Genomic DNA, 14,490 nt, shown 5'->3' on the forward strand with positions numbered 1-14,490 from the left:
CAATATGCATCAAACAACTTCAGATTCATAATATTCAATCCAACACAAAGAACCTCAAAGAGTGCCCCAAGATTCCTACCGGAGAAACAAGGACAAAAACGTGCATCGACCTCTATGCATAGATTACCCCAATGTCTGTTGGAAATATGCCCTAGAGGCAATAATAAAAGTATTATTATATTTCTATGTTCATGATAATTGTCTTTTATTCATGCTATAACTGTATTATCCGGAAATCGTAATACACGTGTGAATACAAAGACCACAATATGTCCCTAGTGAGCCTCTAGTTGACTAGCTCGTTGTGATCAACAGATAGTCATGGTTTCCTGGCTATGGACATTGGATGTCGTTGATAACGGGATCACATCATTAGGAGAATGATGTGATGGACAAGACCCAATCCTAAGCATAGCACAAAGATCATGTAGTTCATTTGCTAGAGCTTTGCCAATGTCAAGTATCTCTTTCTTTGACCATGAGAGCATGTAACTCCTGGATACCGTAGGAGTGCTTTGGGTGTATCAAACGTCACAACGTAACTGGGTGGCTATAAAGATGCACTACAGGTATCTCCGAAAGTATCTATTGTTTTATGCGGATCGAGACTGGGATTTGTCACTCCGTATGACGGAGAGGTATCTCTGGGCCCACTCGGTAATGCATCATCATGAGCTCAAGGTGACCAAGGTGTTGGCCACGGGATCATGCATTATGGTACGAGTAAAGTGACTTGCCGGTAACGAGACTGAACAAGGTATTGGGATACCGACGATCGAGTCTCGGGCAAGTAACGTACCGATTGACAAAGGGAATTGTATACAGGGTTTGATCGAATCCTCGACATCGTGGTTCAACCGATGAAATCATCGAGGAGAATGTGGGAGCCAACATGGGTATCCAGACCCCGCTGTTGGTTATTGCCCGAGAGTGGTCTCGGTCATGTCTGCATGTCTCCCGAGCCCGTAGGGTCTACACACTTAAGGTTCGGTGACGCTAGGGTTGTTAGGAAGACTAGTATGTGACTACCGAATGTTGTTCGGAGTCCCGGATGAGATCCCGGACGTCACGAGGAGTTCCGGAATGGTCTGGAGGTAAAGTTTTATATATGGGAAGTTGTTAAACGGGCACCGGAAAGTTTCGGGGTCATACCGGTATTGTACCGGGACCACCGGAAGGATTCCGGGGGTCCACCGGGAGGGGCCACCCCTCCCGGGGGGCCACTTGGGCTGCGTGGGGATAGCAGCCAGCCCCTAGTGGGCTTGGCGCGCCCCCCTCCTTGGGCCCATGCGCCTAGGGGTGGGGGGGAAACCCTAAAGGGGGCGCACCCCCCTTGCTTGGGGGGCAAGCCCCCCACCCCTTGGCCGCCGCCCCCCCTAGGGTTTTCCCTAGAGGGCCGGCCCCCCTTGCCCTTTCCCCTATATATAGAGGGGTGAGGGGAGGGCTGCAACACACCATAACTCAAGGCGCAGCCCCTCCCCTCCCCAACACATCTCCTCCTCCGTACGTGCTTGGCGAAGCCCTGTCGGAATACTGCCGCGTCAACTGCACCACGTCGTCGTGCTGCCGTTGGAGCTGCCTTCCTCAACCTCTCCTCCTCCTTGCTGGATCAAGACGGAGGAGACGTCTCCCGTCCCGTACGTGTGTTGAACGCGGAGGTGGTATCCGTTCAGCACTAGGACATCGGTGATCCGAATCACGTTCGAGTACGACTCCATCATCACCATCTCCTTGGCAAGCTTCCGCTCGTGATCTACAAGTGGTATGTAGATGCAAACTCTCTCCCTTGACTCGTTGCTTAGATGAACTCATAGATGGATCTTGGTGAAACCGTAGGAAAAATTTTAATTTTCTGCAACGTTCCCCAACAGTGGCATCATGAGCTAGGTCTATGCGTAGTTCTCTTTGCACGAGTAGAACACAATTTTGTTGTGGGCGTGGATCTTGTCAACTTGCTTGCCTCTACTAGTCTTTTCTTGCTTCAGCGGTATTGTGGGATGAAGCGGCCCGGACCAACCTTACACGTACGCTTACGTGAGACCGGTTCCACCGATTAACATGCACTAGTTGCATAAGGTGGCTGGCGGGTGTCTGTCTCTCCCACTTTAGTTGGAGCGGATTCGATGAAAAGGGCTCTTATGAAGGGTAAATAGAAGTTGACAAAATCACGTTGTGGTTATTCGTAGGTAAGAAAACGTTCTTGCTAGAACCCAATTGCAGCCACGTAAAAGATGCAATAACAATTAGAGGACGTCTAACTTGTTTTTGCAGCGATTGATCATGTGATGTGATATGGCCAGAAGTTGTGATGAATGATGAATTGTGATGTATGAGATCATGTTCTTGTAATAGGATTCACGACTTGCATGTCGATGAGTATGACAACCGGCAGGAGCCATAGGAGTTGTCTTTATTTTTTTGTATGACCTGCGTGTCATTGAAGAACGCCATGTAACTTACTTTACTTTATTGCTAAACGTGTTAGTCATAGAAGTAGAAGTAGTCGTTGGCGTGACAACTTCATGAAGACACGATGATGGAGATCATGATGATGGAGATCATGGTGTCATGCCGGTGACAAGATGATCATGGAGCCCTGAAGATGGAGATCAAAGGAGCTATATGATATTGGCCATATCATGTCACTACTTTATATAATTGCATGTGATGTTTATTATGTTTTATGCATCTTGTTTACTTAGGACGACGGTAGTAAATAAGGTGATCCCTTACAAAATTTCAAGAAGTGTTCTCCCCTAACTGTGCACCGTTGCTACAGTTCGTCGCTTCTAAGCACCACGTGATGATCGGGTGTGATGGATTCTTACGTTCACATACAACGGGTGTAAGACAGTTTTACACAGCGAAAACACTTAGGGTTAACTTGACGAGCCTAGCATGTGCAGACATGGCCTCGGAACACGGAGACCGAAAGGTCGAACACGAGTCGTATGAAAGATACGATCAACATGAGAATGTTCACCGATGATGACTAGTCCGTCTCACGTGATGATCGGACACGGGCTAGTCGACTCGGATCGTGTAACACTTAGATGACTAGAGGGATGTCTAATCTAAGTGGGAGTTCATAATTTGATTAGAACTTAATTATCATGAACTTAGTCTAAAACCTTTGCAAATATGTCTTGTAGATCAAATGGCCAACGCTCATGTCAACATGAACTTCAACGCGTTCCTAGAGAAAACCAAGCTGAAAGATGATGGCAGCAACTATACGGACTGGGTCCGGAATCTGAGGATCATCCTCATAGCTGCCAGGAAACAATATGTCCTAGAAGGACCGCTAGGTGACGCTCCCGTCCCAGAGAACCAAGACATTATGAATGCTTGGCAGTCTCGTGCTGATGATTACTCCCTCGTTCAGTGCGGCATGCTTTACAGCTTAGAACCGGGGCTCCAAAAGCGTTTTGAGCATCACGGAGCATATGAGATGTTCGAAGAGCTGAAACTAGTTTTCCAAGCTCATGCCCGGGTCGAGAGATATGATGTCTCCGACAAGTTCTACAGTTGTAAGATGGAGGAAAATAGTTCTGTCAGTGAACACATCCTGAAGATGTCTGGGTTGCACAATCGTATGACCCAGCTGAATATTAACCTCCCAGATGAGGCGGTCATTGACAGAATCCTCCAGTCGCTCCCACCAAGCTACAAGAGCTTTGTGATGAACTACAATATGCAGGGGATGGTAAAGACCATTCCTGAAGTATTTTCTATGCTGAAGTCAGCATAGGTTGAAATCAAGAAAGAACATCAAGTGTTGATGGTCAATAAGACCACTAAGTTCAAGAAGGGCAAGGGTAAGAAGAACTTCAAGAAGGACGGCAAGGAGGTTGCCGCGCCCGGTAAGCCAGTCGCCGGGAAGAAGTCAAAGAATGGACCCAAGCCTGAGACTGAGTGCTTTTATTGCAAGGGGAAGGGTCACTGGAAGCGGAACTGCCCCAAATACTTAGCGGATAAGAAGGCCGGCAACACCAAAGGTATATTTGATATACATGTAATTGATGTGTACCTTACCAGTACTTGTAGTAACTCCTGGGTATTTGATACCGGTGCCATTGCTCATATTTGTAACTCACAACAGGAGCTGCGGAATAAACGGAGACTGGCGAAGGACGAGGTGACGATGCGCGTCGGGAATGGTTCCAGAGTCGATGTGATCGCCGTCGGCATGCTGCCTCTACATTTACCTACGGGATTAGTTTTGAACCTTAATAATTGTTATTTAGTGCCAAGTTTGAGCATGAACATTGTATCTGGATCTCGGTTAATGCGAGATGGCTACTCATTTAAGTCTGAGAATAATGGTTGTTCGATTTATATGAGAGATATGTTTTATGGTCATGCTCCGATGGTCAATGGTTTATTCTTAATGAATCTCGAGCGTAATATTACACATGTTCATAGTGTAGATGCCAAAAGATGTAAAGTTGATAACGATAGTCCCACATACTTGTGGCACTGCCGCCTTGGTCACATTGGTGTCAAGCGCATGAAGAAGCTCCATGCTGATGGACTTTTGGAGTCTCTTGATTATGAATCGTTTGACACATGCGAACCATGCCTCATGGGCAAAATGACCAAGACTCCGTTCTCCGGAACAATGGAGCGAGCAACCAACTTGTTGGAAATCATACATACCGATGTGTGTGGTCCAATGAGCGTCGAGGCTTGCGGAGGATATCGTTATGTTCTCACTCTAACTAATGACTTAAGTAGATATGGGTATGTCTACTTAATGAAACACAAGTCTGAGACCTTTGAAAAGTTCAAGGAATTTCAGAATGAGGTGGAGAATCAACGTGACCGAAAGATAAAGTTCCTACGATCAGATCGTGGAGGAGAATACTTAAGTCACGAATTTGGGACACACTTAAGGAAATGTGGAATCGTTTCACAACTCACGCCGCCTGGAACACCTCAGCGAAACGGTGTGTCCGAACGTCGTAATCGCACTCTATTGGATATGGTGTGGTCTATGATGTCTCTTACCGATTTACCGCTATCATTTTGGGGATACGCTCTAGAGACAGCTACATTCACTTTAAATAGGGCACCGTCTAAATCCGTTGAGACGACACCGTATGAATTATGGTTTGGAAAGAAACCTAAGCTGTCGTTTCTAAAAGTTTGGGGATGCGATGCTTATGTCAAGAAACTTCAACCTGAAAAGCTCGAACCCAAGTCGGAAAAATGCGTCTTCATAGGATACCCTAAGGAAACTGTAGGGTATACCTTCTACTTAAGATCCGAAGGCAAGATCTTTGTTGCCAAAAACGGATGCTTTCTGGAAAAAGAGTTCCTCTCGAAAGAAGTAAGTGGGAGGAAAGTAGAACTCGATGAAGTACTACCTCTCGAACGGGAAAATGGTGCAGCTCAGGAAAATGTTCCTGTGATGCCCACACCAACTGAAGAGGAAACCAATGATGATGATCAAGGTACTTCGGATCAAGTTGCTACTGAACTTCGTAGGTCCACAAGGACACGTTCCGCACCAGAGTGGTACGGCAACCCTGTCTTGGAAATCATGTTGTTAGACAACGGTGAACCTTCGAACTATGAAGAAGCGATGGCGGGCCCAGATTCCAACAAATGGCTAGAAGCCATGAAATCCGAGATAGAATCCATGTATGAAAACAAAGTATGGACTTTGACTGACTTGCCCGATGATCGGCGAGCGATAGAAAACAAATGGATCTTTAAAAGGAAGACGGACGCGGATGGTAATGTCACCATCTATAAAGCTCGACTTGTCGCTAAGGGTTATCGACAAGTTCAAGGGATTGACTACGACGAGACATTCTCTCCCGTAGCGAAGCTTAAGTCCGTCCGAATCATGTTAGCAATTGCCGCATACTATGATTATGAGATATGGCAGATGGACGTCAAAACAGCATTCCTTAACGGGCATCTCAAGGAAGAGATGTATATGATGCAGCCGGAAGGTTTTGTCGATCCTAAGAACGCTAACAAAGTATGCAAGCTCCAGCGATCCATTTATGGGTTGGTGCAAGCATCTCGGAGTTGGAATATTCGCTTTGATGAGATGATCAAAGCGTTTGGGTTTATGCAGACTTATGGAGAAGCCTGCGTTTACAAGAAAGTGAGTGGGAGCTCTGTAAAATTTCTCATATTATATGTGGATGACATACTCTTGATGGGAAATAATATAGAATTTATGGACAGCATTAAGGCCTACTTGAACAAATGTTTTTCAATGAAGGACCTTGGAGAAGCTGCTTATATATTAGGCATCAAGATCTATAGAGATAGATCGAGACGCCTCATAGGTCTTTCACAAAGCACATACCTTGATAAGATTTTGAAAAAGTTCAAAATGGATGAGTCCAAGAAAGGGTTCTTGCCTATGTTACAAGGTGTGAGATTGAGCTCAGCTCAGTCACCGACCACGGCAAAAGATAAAGAAGAGATGAGTGTCATCCCCTATGCTTCAGCCATAGGATCTATTATGTATGCCATGCTGTGTACCAGACCTGATGTAAACCTTGCCGTAAGTTTGGTAGCAAGATACCAGAGTAATCCCGGCAAGGAACACTGGACAGCGGTCAAGAATATCCTGAAGTACCTGAAAAGGACAAAGGACATGTTTCTCGTTTATGGAAGTGACGAAGAGCTCGTCGTAAAGGGTTACGTCGACGCTAGCTTCGACACAGATCTGGATGACTCTAAGTCACAAACCGGATACGTGTATATGTTGAATGGTGGAGCAGTAAGCTGGTGCAGCTGCAAGCAGAGCGTCGTGGCGGGATCTACATGTGAAGCGGAGTACATGGCAGCCTCGGAGGCAGCGCATGAAGCTATTTGGGTGAAGGAGTTCATCACCGACCTAGGAGTCATACCCAATGCGTCGGGGCCAATCAAACTCTTCTGTGACAACACTGGAGCTATTGCCCTTGCCAAGGAGCCCAGGTTTCACAAGAAGACCAGGCACATCAAGCATCGTTTCAACTCCATCCGTGAAAATGTTCAAGATGGAGACATAGAAATTTGCAAAGTACATACGGATCTGAATGTCGCAGATCCATTGACTAAACCTCTCTCGCGAGCAAAACATGATCAACACCAGAACTCTATGGGTGTTCGATTCATCACAATGTAACTAGATTGGTGACTCTAGTGCAAGTGGGAGACTGTTGGAAATATGCCCTAGAGGCAATAATAAAAGTATTATTATATTTCTATGTTCATGATAATTGTCTTTTATTCATGCTATAACTGTATTATCCGGAAATCGTAATACACGTGTGAATACAAAGACCACAATATGTCCCTAGTGATCCTCTAGTTGACTAGCTCGTTGTGATCAACAGATAGTCATGGTTTCCTAGCTATGGACATTGGATGTCGTTGATAACGGGATCACATCATTAGGAGAATGATGTGATGGACAAGACCCAATCCTAAGCATAGCACAAAGATCATGTAGTTCGTTTGCTAGAGCTTTGCCAATGTCAAGTATCTCTTCCTTTGACCATGAGAGCGTGTAACTCCTGGATACCGTAGGAGTGCTTTGGGTGTATCAAACGTCACAACGTAACTGGGTGACTATAAAGATGCACTACAGGTATCTCCGAAAGTATCTATTGTTTTATGCGGATCGAGACTGGGATTTGTCACTCCGCATGACGGAGAGGTATCTCTGGGCCCACTCGGTAATGCATCATCATGAGCTCAAGGTGACCAAGGTGTTGGCCGCGGGATCATGCATTACGGTACGAGTAAAGTGACTTTCCGGTAACGAGACTGAACAAGGTATTGGGATACCGACGATCGAGTCTCGGGCAAGTAACGTACCGATTGACAAAGGGAATTGTATACAGGGTTTGATCGAATCCTCGACATCGTGGTTCAACCGATGAAATCATCGAGGAGCATGTGGGAGCCAACATGGGTATCCAGACCCCGCTGTTGGTTATTGCCCGAGAGTGGTCTCGGTCATGTCTGCATGTCTCCCGAGCCCGTAGGGTCTACACACTTAAGGTTCGGTGACGCTAGGGTTGTTAGGAAGACTAGTATGTGACTACCGAATGTTGTTCGGAGTCCCGGATGAGATCCCGGACGTCACGAGGAGTTCCGGAATGGTCCGGAGGTAAAGTTTTATATATGGGAAGTTGTTAAACGGGCACCGGAAAGTTTCGGGGTCATACCGGTATTGTACCGGGACCACCGGAAGGATTCCGGGGGTCCACCGGGAGGGGCCACCCCTCCCGGGGGGCCACTTGGGCTGCGTGGGGATAGCAGCCAGCCCCTAGTGGGCTTGGCGCGCCCCCCTCCTTGGGCCCATGCGCCTAGGGGTGGGGGGGAAACCCTAAAGGGGGCGCACCCCCCTTGCTTGGGGGGCAAACCCCCCACCCCTTGGCCGCCGCCCCCCCCTAGGGTTTTCCCTAGAGGGCCGGCCCCCTTGCCCTTTCCCCTATATATAGAGGGGTCAGGGGAGGGCTTCAACACACCATAACTCAAGGCGCAGCCCCTCCCCTCCCCAACACATCTCCTCCTCCGTACGTGCTTGGCGAAGCCCTGTCGGAATACTGCCGCGTCAACTGCACCACGCCGTCGTGCTGCCGTTGGAGCTTCCTTCCTCAACCTCTCCTTCCTCCTTGCTGGATCAAGACGGAGGAGACATCTCCCGTCCCGTACGTGTGTTGAATGCGGAGGTGCTGTCCGTTCAGCACTAGGACATCGGTGATCCGAATCACGTTCGAGTACGACTCCATCATCACCATCTCCTTGGCAAGCTTCCGCTCGTGATCTACAAGTGGTATGTAGATGCAAACTCTCTCCCTTGACTCGTTGCTTAGATGAACTCATAGATGGATCTTGGTGAAACCGTAGGTAAAATTTTAATTTTCTGCAATGTTCCCCAACAATGTCACCTCGGGAATCCGCGAGTTGAGTGCCAAGCATACATCAAGTGAATCAATAGAACACCCCATTGTCACCATGGGTATCCCACGGAAGACATACATCAAGTGTTCTCAAATCCTTAATAGTATTCAATCCGATAATAGTGAAACCTCAAAGGTAAAACTCAAGTCATCACAAGAAGGTAGAGGGGAGAAACACCATATGATTCAACTGTAGTAACAAAGCTCGCGGTATAACAAGATCGTGCCAATCAAGAACACGAGAGAGAGAGAGAGAGAGATCAAACACATAGCCACTGGTACATACCCTCAGCCTCGAGGATGATCTACTCCCTCCACGTCATGGAGACCACCGGTATGATGAAGATTGCCACCGGTGATGGTTTCCCCTTCCGGCAGGGTGCCGAAACAGGCTACCGATTAGTTTTTCGTGGCTACAGAGGCTTGCGGCGGTGGGACTCCCGATCTAGATTTCCTTCTGGGGGTTTCTAGATTTATAGGAATTTTTGGCGTCGGTTTCAAGTCAGGGGGTCCACAAGTCAGCGACAAGGCAGGGGGCACGCCCTAGAGGGTGGGCGCACCCTCCATGCTTGTCGTTGACTCGGGACTCTTCTAGACCAACTCTTGTGCTTCGGGGGCTTTTTCTGGTCCATTAAAAATCACCATAAATTTTCAGCTTGTTTGGACTCTGTTTGATATTCCTTTTCTACAAAACTAAACAAGGAAAAAACAGAAAATGACACTAAGCTCTAGGTTAATAGGTTAGTCCCAAAAAATATAAAATAGCATATAAATGCATATAAAACATCCAAGATAGATAATATAATAGCATGGAACAATCAAAAATTATAGATACGTTGGAGACGTGTCAAGGTCGCCGTGCGGCTAATTAATTACGGTATTCTTTTCGTGAGTGGCTTAATTAAGTTATCCAATTCCTAAGGGTAGCGTTGTACTAGTACTCTGCATGTAAATTGACTGGCCATTAAGTTTTGTCATTGCACGTCTGGATAACAATATAGAGCACCCTCAGTAATTATGAAAATAAAACCTTGTGATTTATGCACGCATCTTTGGGTAGCAGTTAATCCGTGTATTAATGTTGTTTTTTTTGTTTTTAATTACCATCTGTGTGGTGCAGATGGAACGATCTCGATGGATGAAGAATCGGAGAACCACAGATTTTATTAGTAGTGTGACGGAGTTCATGAATTTGGCTGAAAGTACAAAGAGGAGAATTGGTGATGCGGATTACATCCTGTGTCCATGTACTGATTATGCCAATACAGAGTCATGTGAAGTTGCAGATGTCCAGTGGCAATTAGTCTCTCGTGGATTCATGGATGGATATACATGTTGGACTAGACACGGTGAAGAGGAGGTCATGGATGAAGATACCCAGGGCTGCGAGATGCCAAACCTCGATCGGTGTCACATCGATTTTGAATCTAACATCAGGGCAGAGGCATCAAGCTACCAATGGAACACCGGAAAGCTGAAACACCTATTGGAAAACCAAGACGTCGACACAGATGACGACGATGTTGATATGCCAGATTTTGCTGCTATGATTGCAGATTTCAAGGGCCCGAAAAAGGATATGATTGGGTACAAGGATCTGCCAACCATTGATGCATACTCCAAGAAGGAATTGTATCTAGGTTGCAAAAAGAAATTTTCCAAGTTGAGTGCCACCCTAGCGCTTCTCGGATTTAAAGTAGCAAATGGTCTATCAAACAACGGCTTCTCAGAGATGTTAGGTCTTTTCAAAGAAATTCTTCCGGAAGATAATGTGCTCCCCAGAAGCACGAATGAACCAAAGAAAATTGTTTGCCCATTGGAACTTGAAGTACAGAAGATACACGCTTGTGTGAATGATTGTATATTGTACCATGGTGAGCACAAAGATTTGCATGCATGTCCCACATGCAAGCACGCACAATATAAGTGTAGGAGAGCAAAGGACAACTACGAATTGGAAGATGAGATCAAGACAAGAATCCCATTCAAGGTTGTTTGGTACTTGCCTTTAATTCCAAGGTTGTGGCGTTTGTTTGCAAACCCTAGAGAGGCAAAGAGGTTGCGGTGGCATCATGATGGGCGAATTGCGGATAAGTATATGAGGCACCCGAAAGATGGGGATCAATGGGAATTAATCGACAACAAGTTTCAATACTTTGCCAAGGATCCTAGAAGTATAAGGCTCGGGGAGTGTACTAACGGGATGAATCCTTTTGGCGATATGAGCACCAATCACAGCACATGTCTGGTGCTTCTGTGCATATATAACCTAGCTCCTTGGTTGTGTATGAAAAAATACATTATGATGTCAATGATTATCCAAGGCCTGAAACAACCTGGAAATGACATCGACATTTACTTTCAGCTACTGGTAGAAGAACTACTGACAGTGTGGATAGATGCGCCTACTGTAATATGTTATGATGCTTATAGAAAGGAGATTTTCGATCCACATGTGATGCTGGTGCACACTATTCAAGATATGTCGGCATTAGGCAACACATCAGGGCAGAAAACAAAGGGAGATGTAGGGTGTGTCACATGCATGGATAGGACAGCTAACAGATTTCTTCCCAACTCGCGCAAAACCGTGTATTTGCATCATCATAAGTTCTTCCAAAGAAATCACCCATACCGAAAGATGAAAGCTGAATTTGATGGTACGACAGAGGTAGGTGTGGGCCCAGGACCTTATGATGGGGAGGTGGTCCACAACATGGCTAAACAAATTAATGGTGTGCTTGGCAAGAAGCACGCTTTGACGGTGAAACAAACACCCAAGGGTCAAGTGTTTAAGAAGAAATCGGTGTTCTGGAAATTACCTTAATGGGAGATTCTGCATCTACGTCATTGCATTGATGTCATGCACGTAGATAAGAACGTATGTGAAAGCATCCTTGATACTCTGCTCAAGATTAAAGGTAAAAGAAAGGATGGTGATGGTTCACGGCTCGATATGCTTGTTGAACAATCAAAATGTGAGAGTGAAGTAGAAGATGATGACAAATTCATCAAAGCTCGCCAAAGTTACAATTTCAATACAAAAGAAGCAACACAGTTCTTCACCTATTTTTTGTCAGTTAAGACACCCTCTTCCTACTCCGCAAACATCAGAACTCTCATGGATGTGAGCTTAGGTAAAATTAAGTTGGGACACATGAATTCACATGATTGCCACGTAATGTTGACACAAATCCTCCTGGTGGCCATCAGGAATCTGATGGACAAAGATATAAGAAACACACTCATTGAACCATGTGATTTCTTCAACCAACTATGGCAAAAAGTTGTAGATCCTGAAGAGTTGGATCATATGCAAGATGATATTGCAAGAATATTGTCCAACCTAGAGATGTTTTCCCACCGTCATTCTTTGATGTTATGGTCCATCTCACTATGCACCTTGTCAACGAGATAAAGTATTGTGGTCCTATTTTTCTTCGCAACATGTATCCCTTCAAGCGGTTCATGGGAATACTGGAGTGCTTTTGTCGGGACCGAAACCATCCAGAGGCAAGCATCCTACAAGGTTATACCGCGGAGGAGGTGGTTTAGTTTTTCACCGAATACATGAAACAAAGACCTATAGGTTTTCCCCTCTCTTGCCACGAGGGAAGGCTGAAAGGTAAGTCGGTCCTTGATGGCATGCAAATGGCTGCACCCGGAGAATTGGCAGAGAAACCCCATTTGACGGTACTGCTTAACAGCCCAGTTCTCAGCACTTATGCCAAAGAACACTTGGAAGAGATACACCAAAGCTTCTTACCAATGGTTCCTTCATCAGATGTGGAGATGAAGGAGCACACTAAGAACTACGTCGAATGGCTGAAGAATCGTTTGGCACAAGGATCCATCAATGACATTGTTACGTGGTTGGCACAAAAGCCATCACCTACAGTGTTGATGTACCAAGCATATGACATAAATGGATACATGTTCTACACTGAGGAACATGATGAGAAGACCTCATATCATAACAACTATTTTTGAATAAAATGCATGACTGTAGATGAAGCTGATAAAAGAGTATACTATGGAACCATCAGAGGTTTGGGAGCTTGACTATGTGAAAGTTAAGGTGGCATTATTCAGGTGTGCATGGATCCCTCTTGGTCATGTAAAGGTTGATGGTTACAAGAAGGCCTGTGTTAATAGGACAACGATGGCATATCATGTGGACCCATTCATTCTTGCCAGCGATGCTACCCAGATTTTCTTTGCGCAAGATCCCTTGCGTAAGAACTGCCATGTAGTGATGCATGTGAAGAGGAGGGTACTGGTTTGTTGATGATGTTGCCGATGAGGACGAGTACGATGAATTTGCTGAGTTGCAAGCCAAGGGATCACACACCCGCGTAACAGAGAAGTGTAAAATCATCAGAAAACCCAAGTTCATTCGGGGTCAATGTAATGATCCATGTTCCCCCATGTACATGGGAATTAAGCCGTAAGACTAGTCTTTATGCCTACCCTGCAACTTAATTCATTCAATTTAGAACTGTCGCGTGTATTGAATTTGTGAGTTATGCCCGGTTTTTCTGTTGATGTAAGAACCGTTAATATGTTGACTCTGATATGATGTCAGCTCAAGCGATGAATATGAACTGTTTATTATTATTATTATTATTATTATTATTATTATTATTATTATTATATCATAGAGGTAGCACACTCAATTGATCTCACTACAGTATGTGTGAACAAAAATATGCAATCTGGTTTGCGAATAGCACACGGTTCGTTCATGAAAGTCGTGTGCCAACCAAACCTCACGCGTGATCTGAGTTGTGCTTTCTAATTGGCCAGAACACAAACCCCACGGATCGTACGTCTCCACTGTTGGATGCTCCTAGATCGAACAGTGATCCTCATCCCTTTCGACAGCACATGCAGTTCCGGTTGTAAATTTATTTTTATGCACAAAATGCATGTTAAACTCAAAAATGTCTTAAATATAGCTAATGATACCTGAAATGCGCTAGAAAATCAAACCTGTGTTATAATGGTGATTGCGTACCGTGGAAATTTTTATGAGGCCAAACGATGAAGTCACCGGCCACTAGAGTTTGAATTGACACATATCCTTTTGGAAACCATGATTATTCATGTGAGATGCTCCGGTTTGGAAGGAGCGATCATCAAAACTTTTGCCAAACTTTACCAATTTTTTTCCACGGGGTCATGAGAGAACGCCACTGGCATAAATTGATTTTGATGATTTCCAGACTCCATTTGAATTTCTTGTAATTAAAATACCAACTAGGCCTATGCCAATGGCCACACCTCGCAGCCGAAATGTTTGAAACTTCTCCCCGCTTCTTGGACAAACGGATGAAAAATCGCAAAGCGATGCACAAATGATTTGTACACCTTCTTTGCTAAGGGTGGCCATTGTGGGGGTATCATAGACAGTATCATGCACTCGGGAATAGCAAATATGATGATGTGGCAAGGAATTAAAGAAGGGAGAGTGGGTTAGAGTAACATAGGTAGATATCATAACATAATAAATGTTATACTACTTTGTGTCATGCATGGCCATAAATACAGTCATCTATGATACTAC

This window comes from Triticum dicoccoides, chromosome 7A, assembly GCF_002162155.2.
Source record: "Triticum dicoccoides isolate Atlit2015 ecotype Zavitan chromosome 7A, WEW_v2.0, whole genome shotgun sequence".
NCBI classification, from domain to species: Eukaryota; Viridiplantae; Streptophyta; class Magnoliopsida; order Poales; family Poaceae; genus Triticum; species Triticum dicoccoides.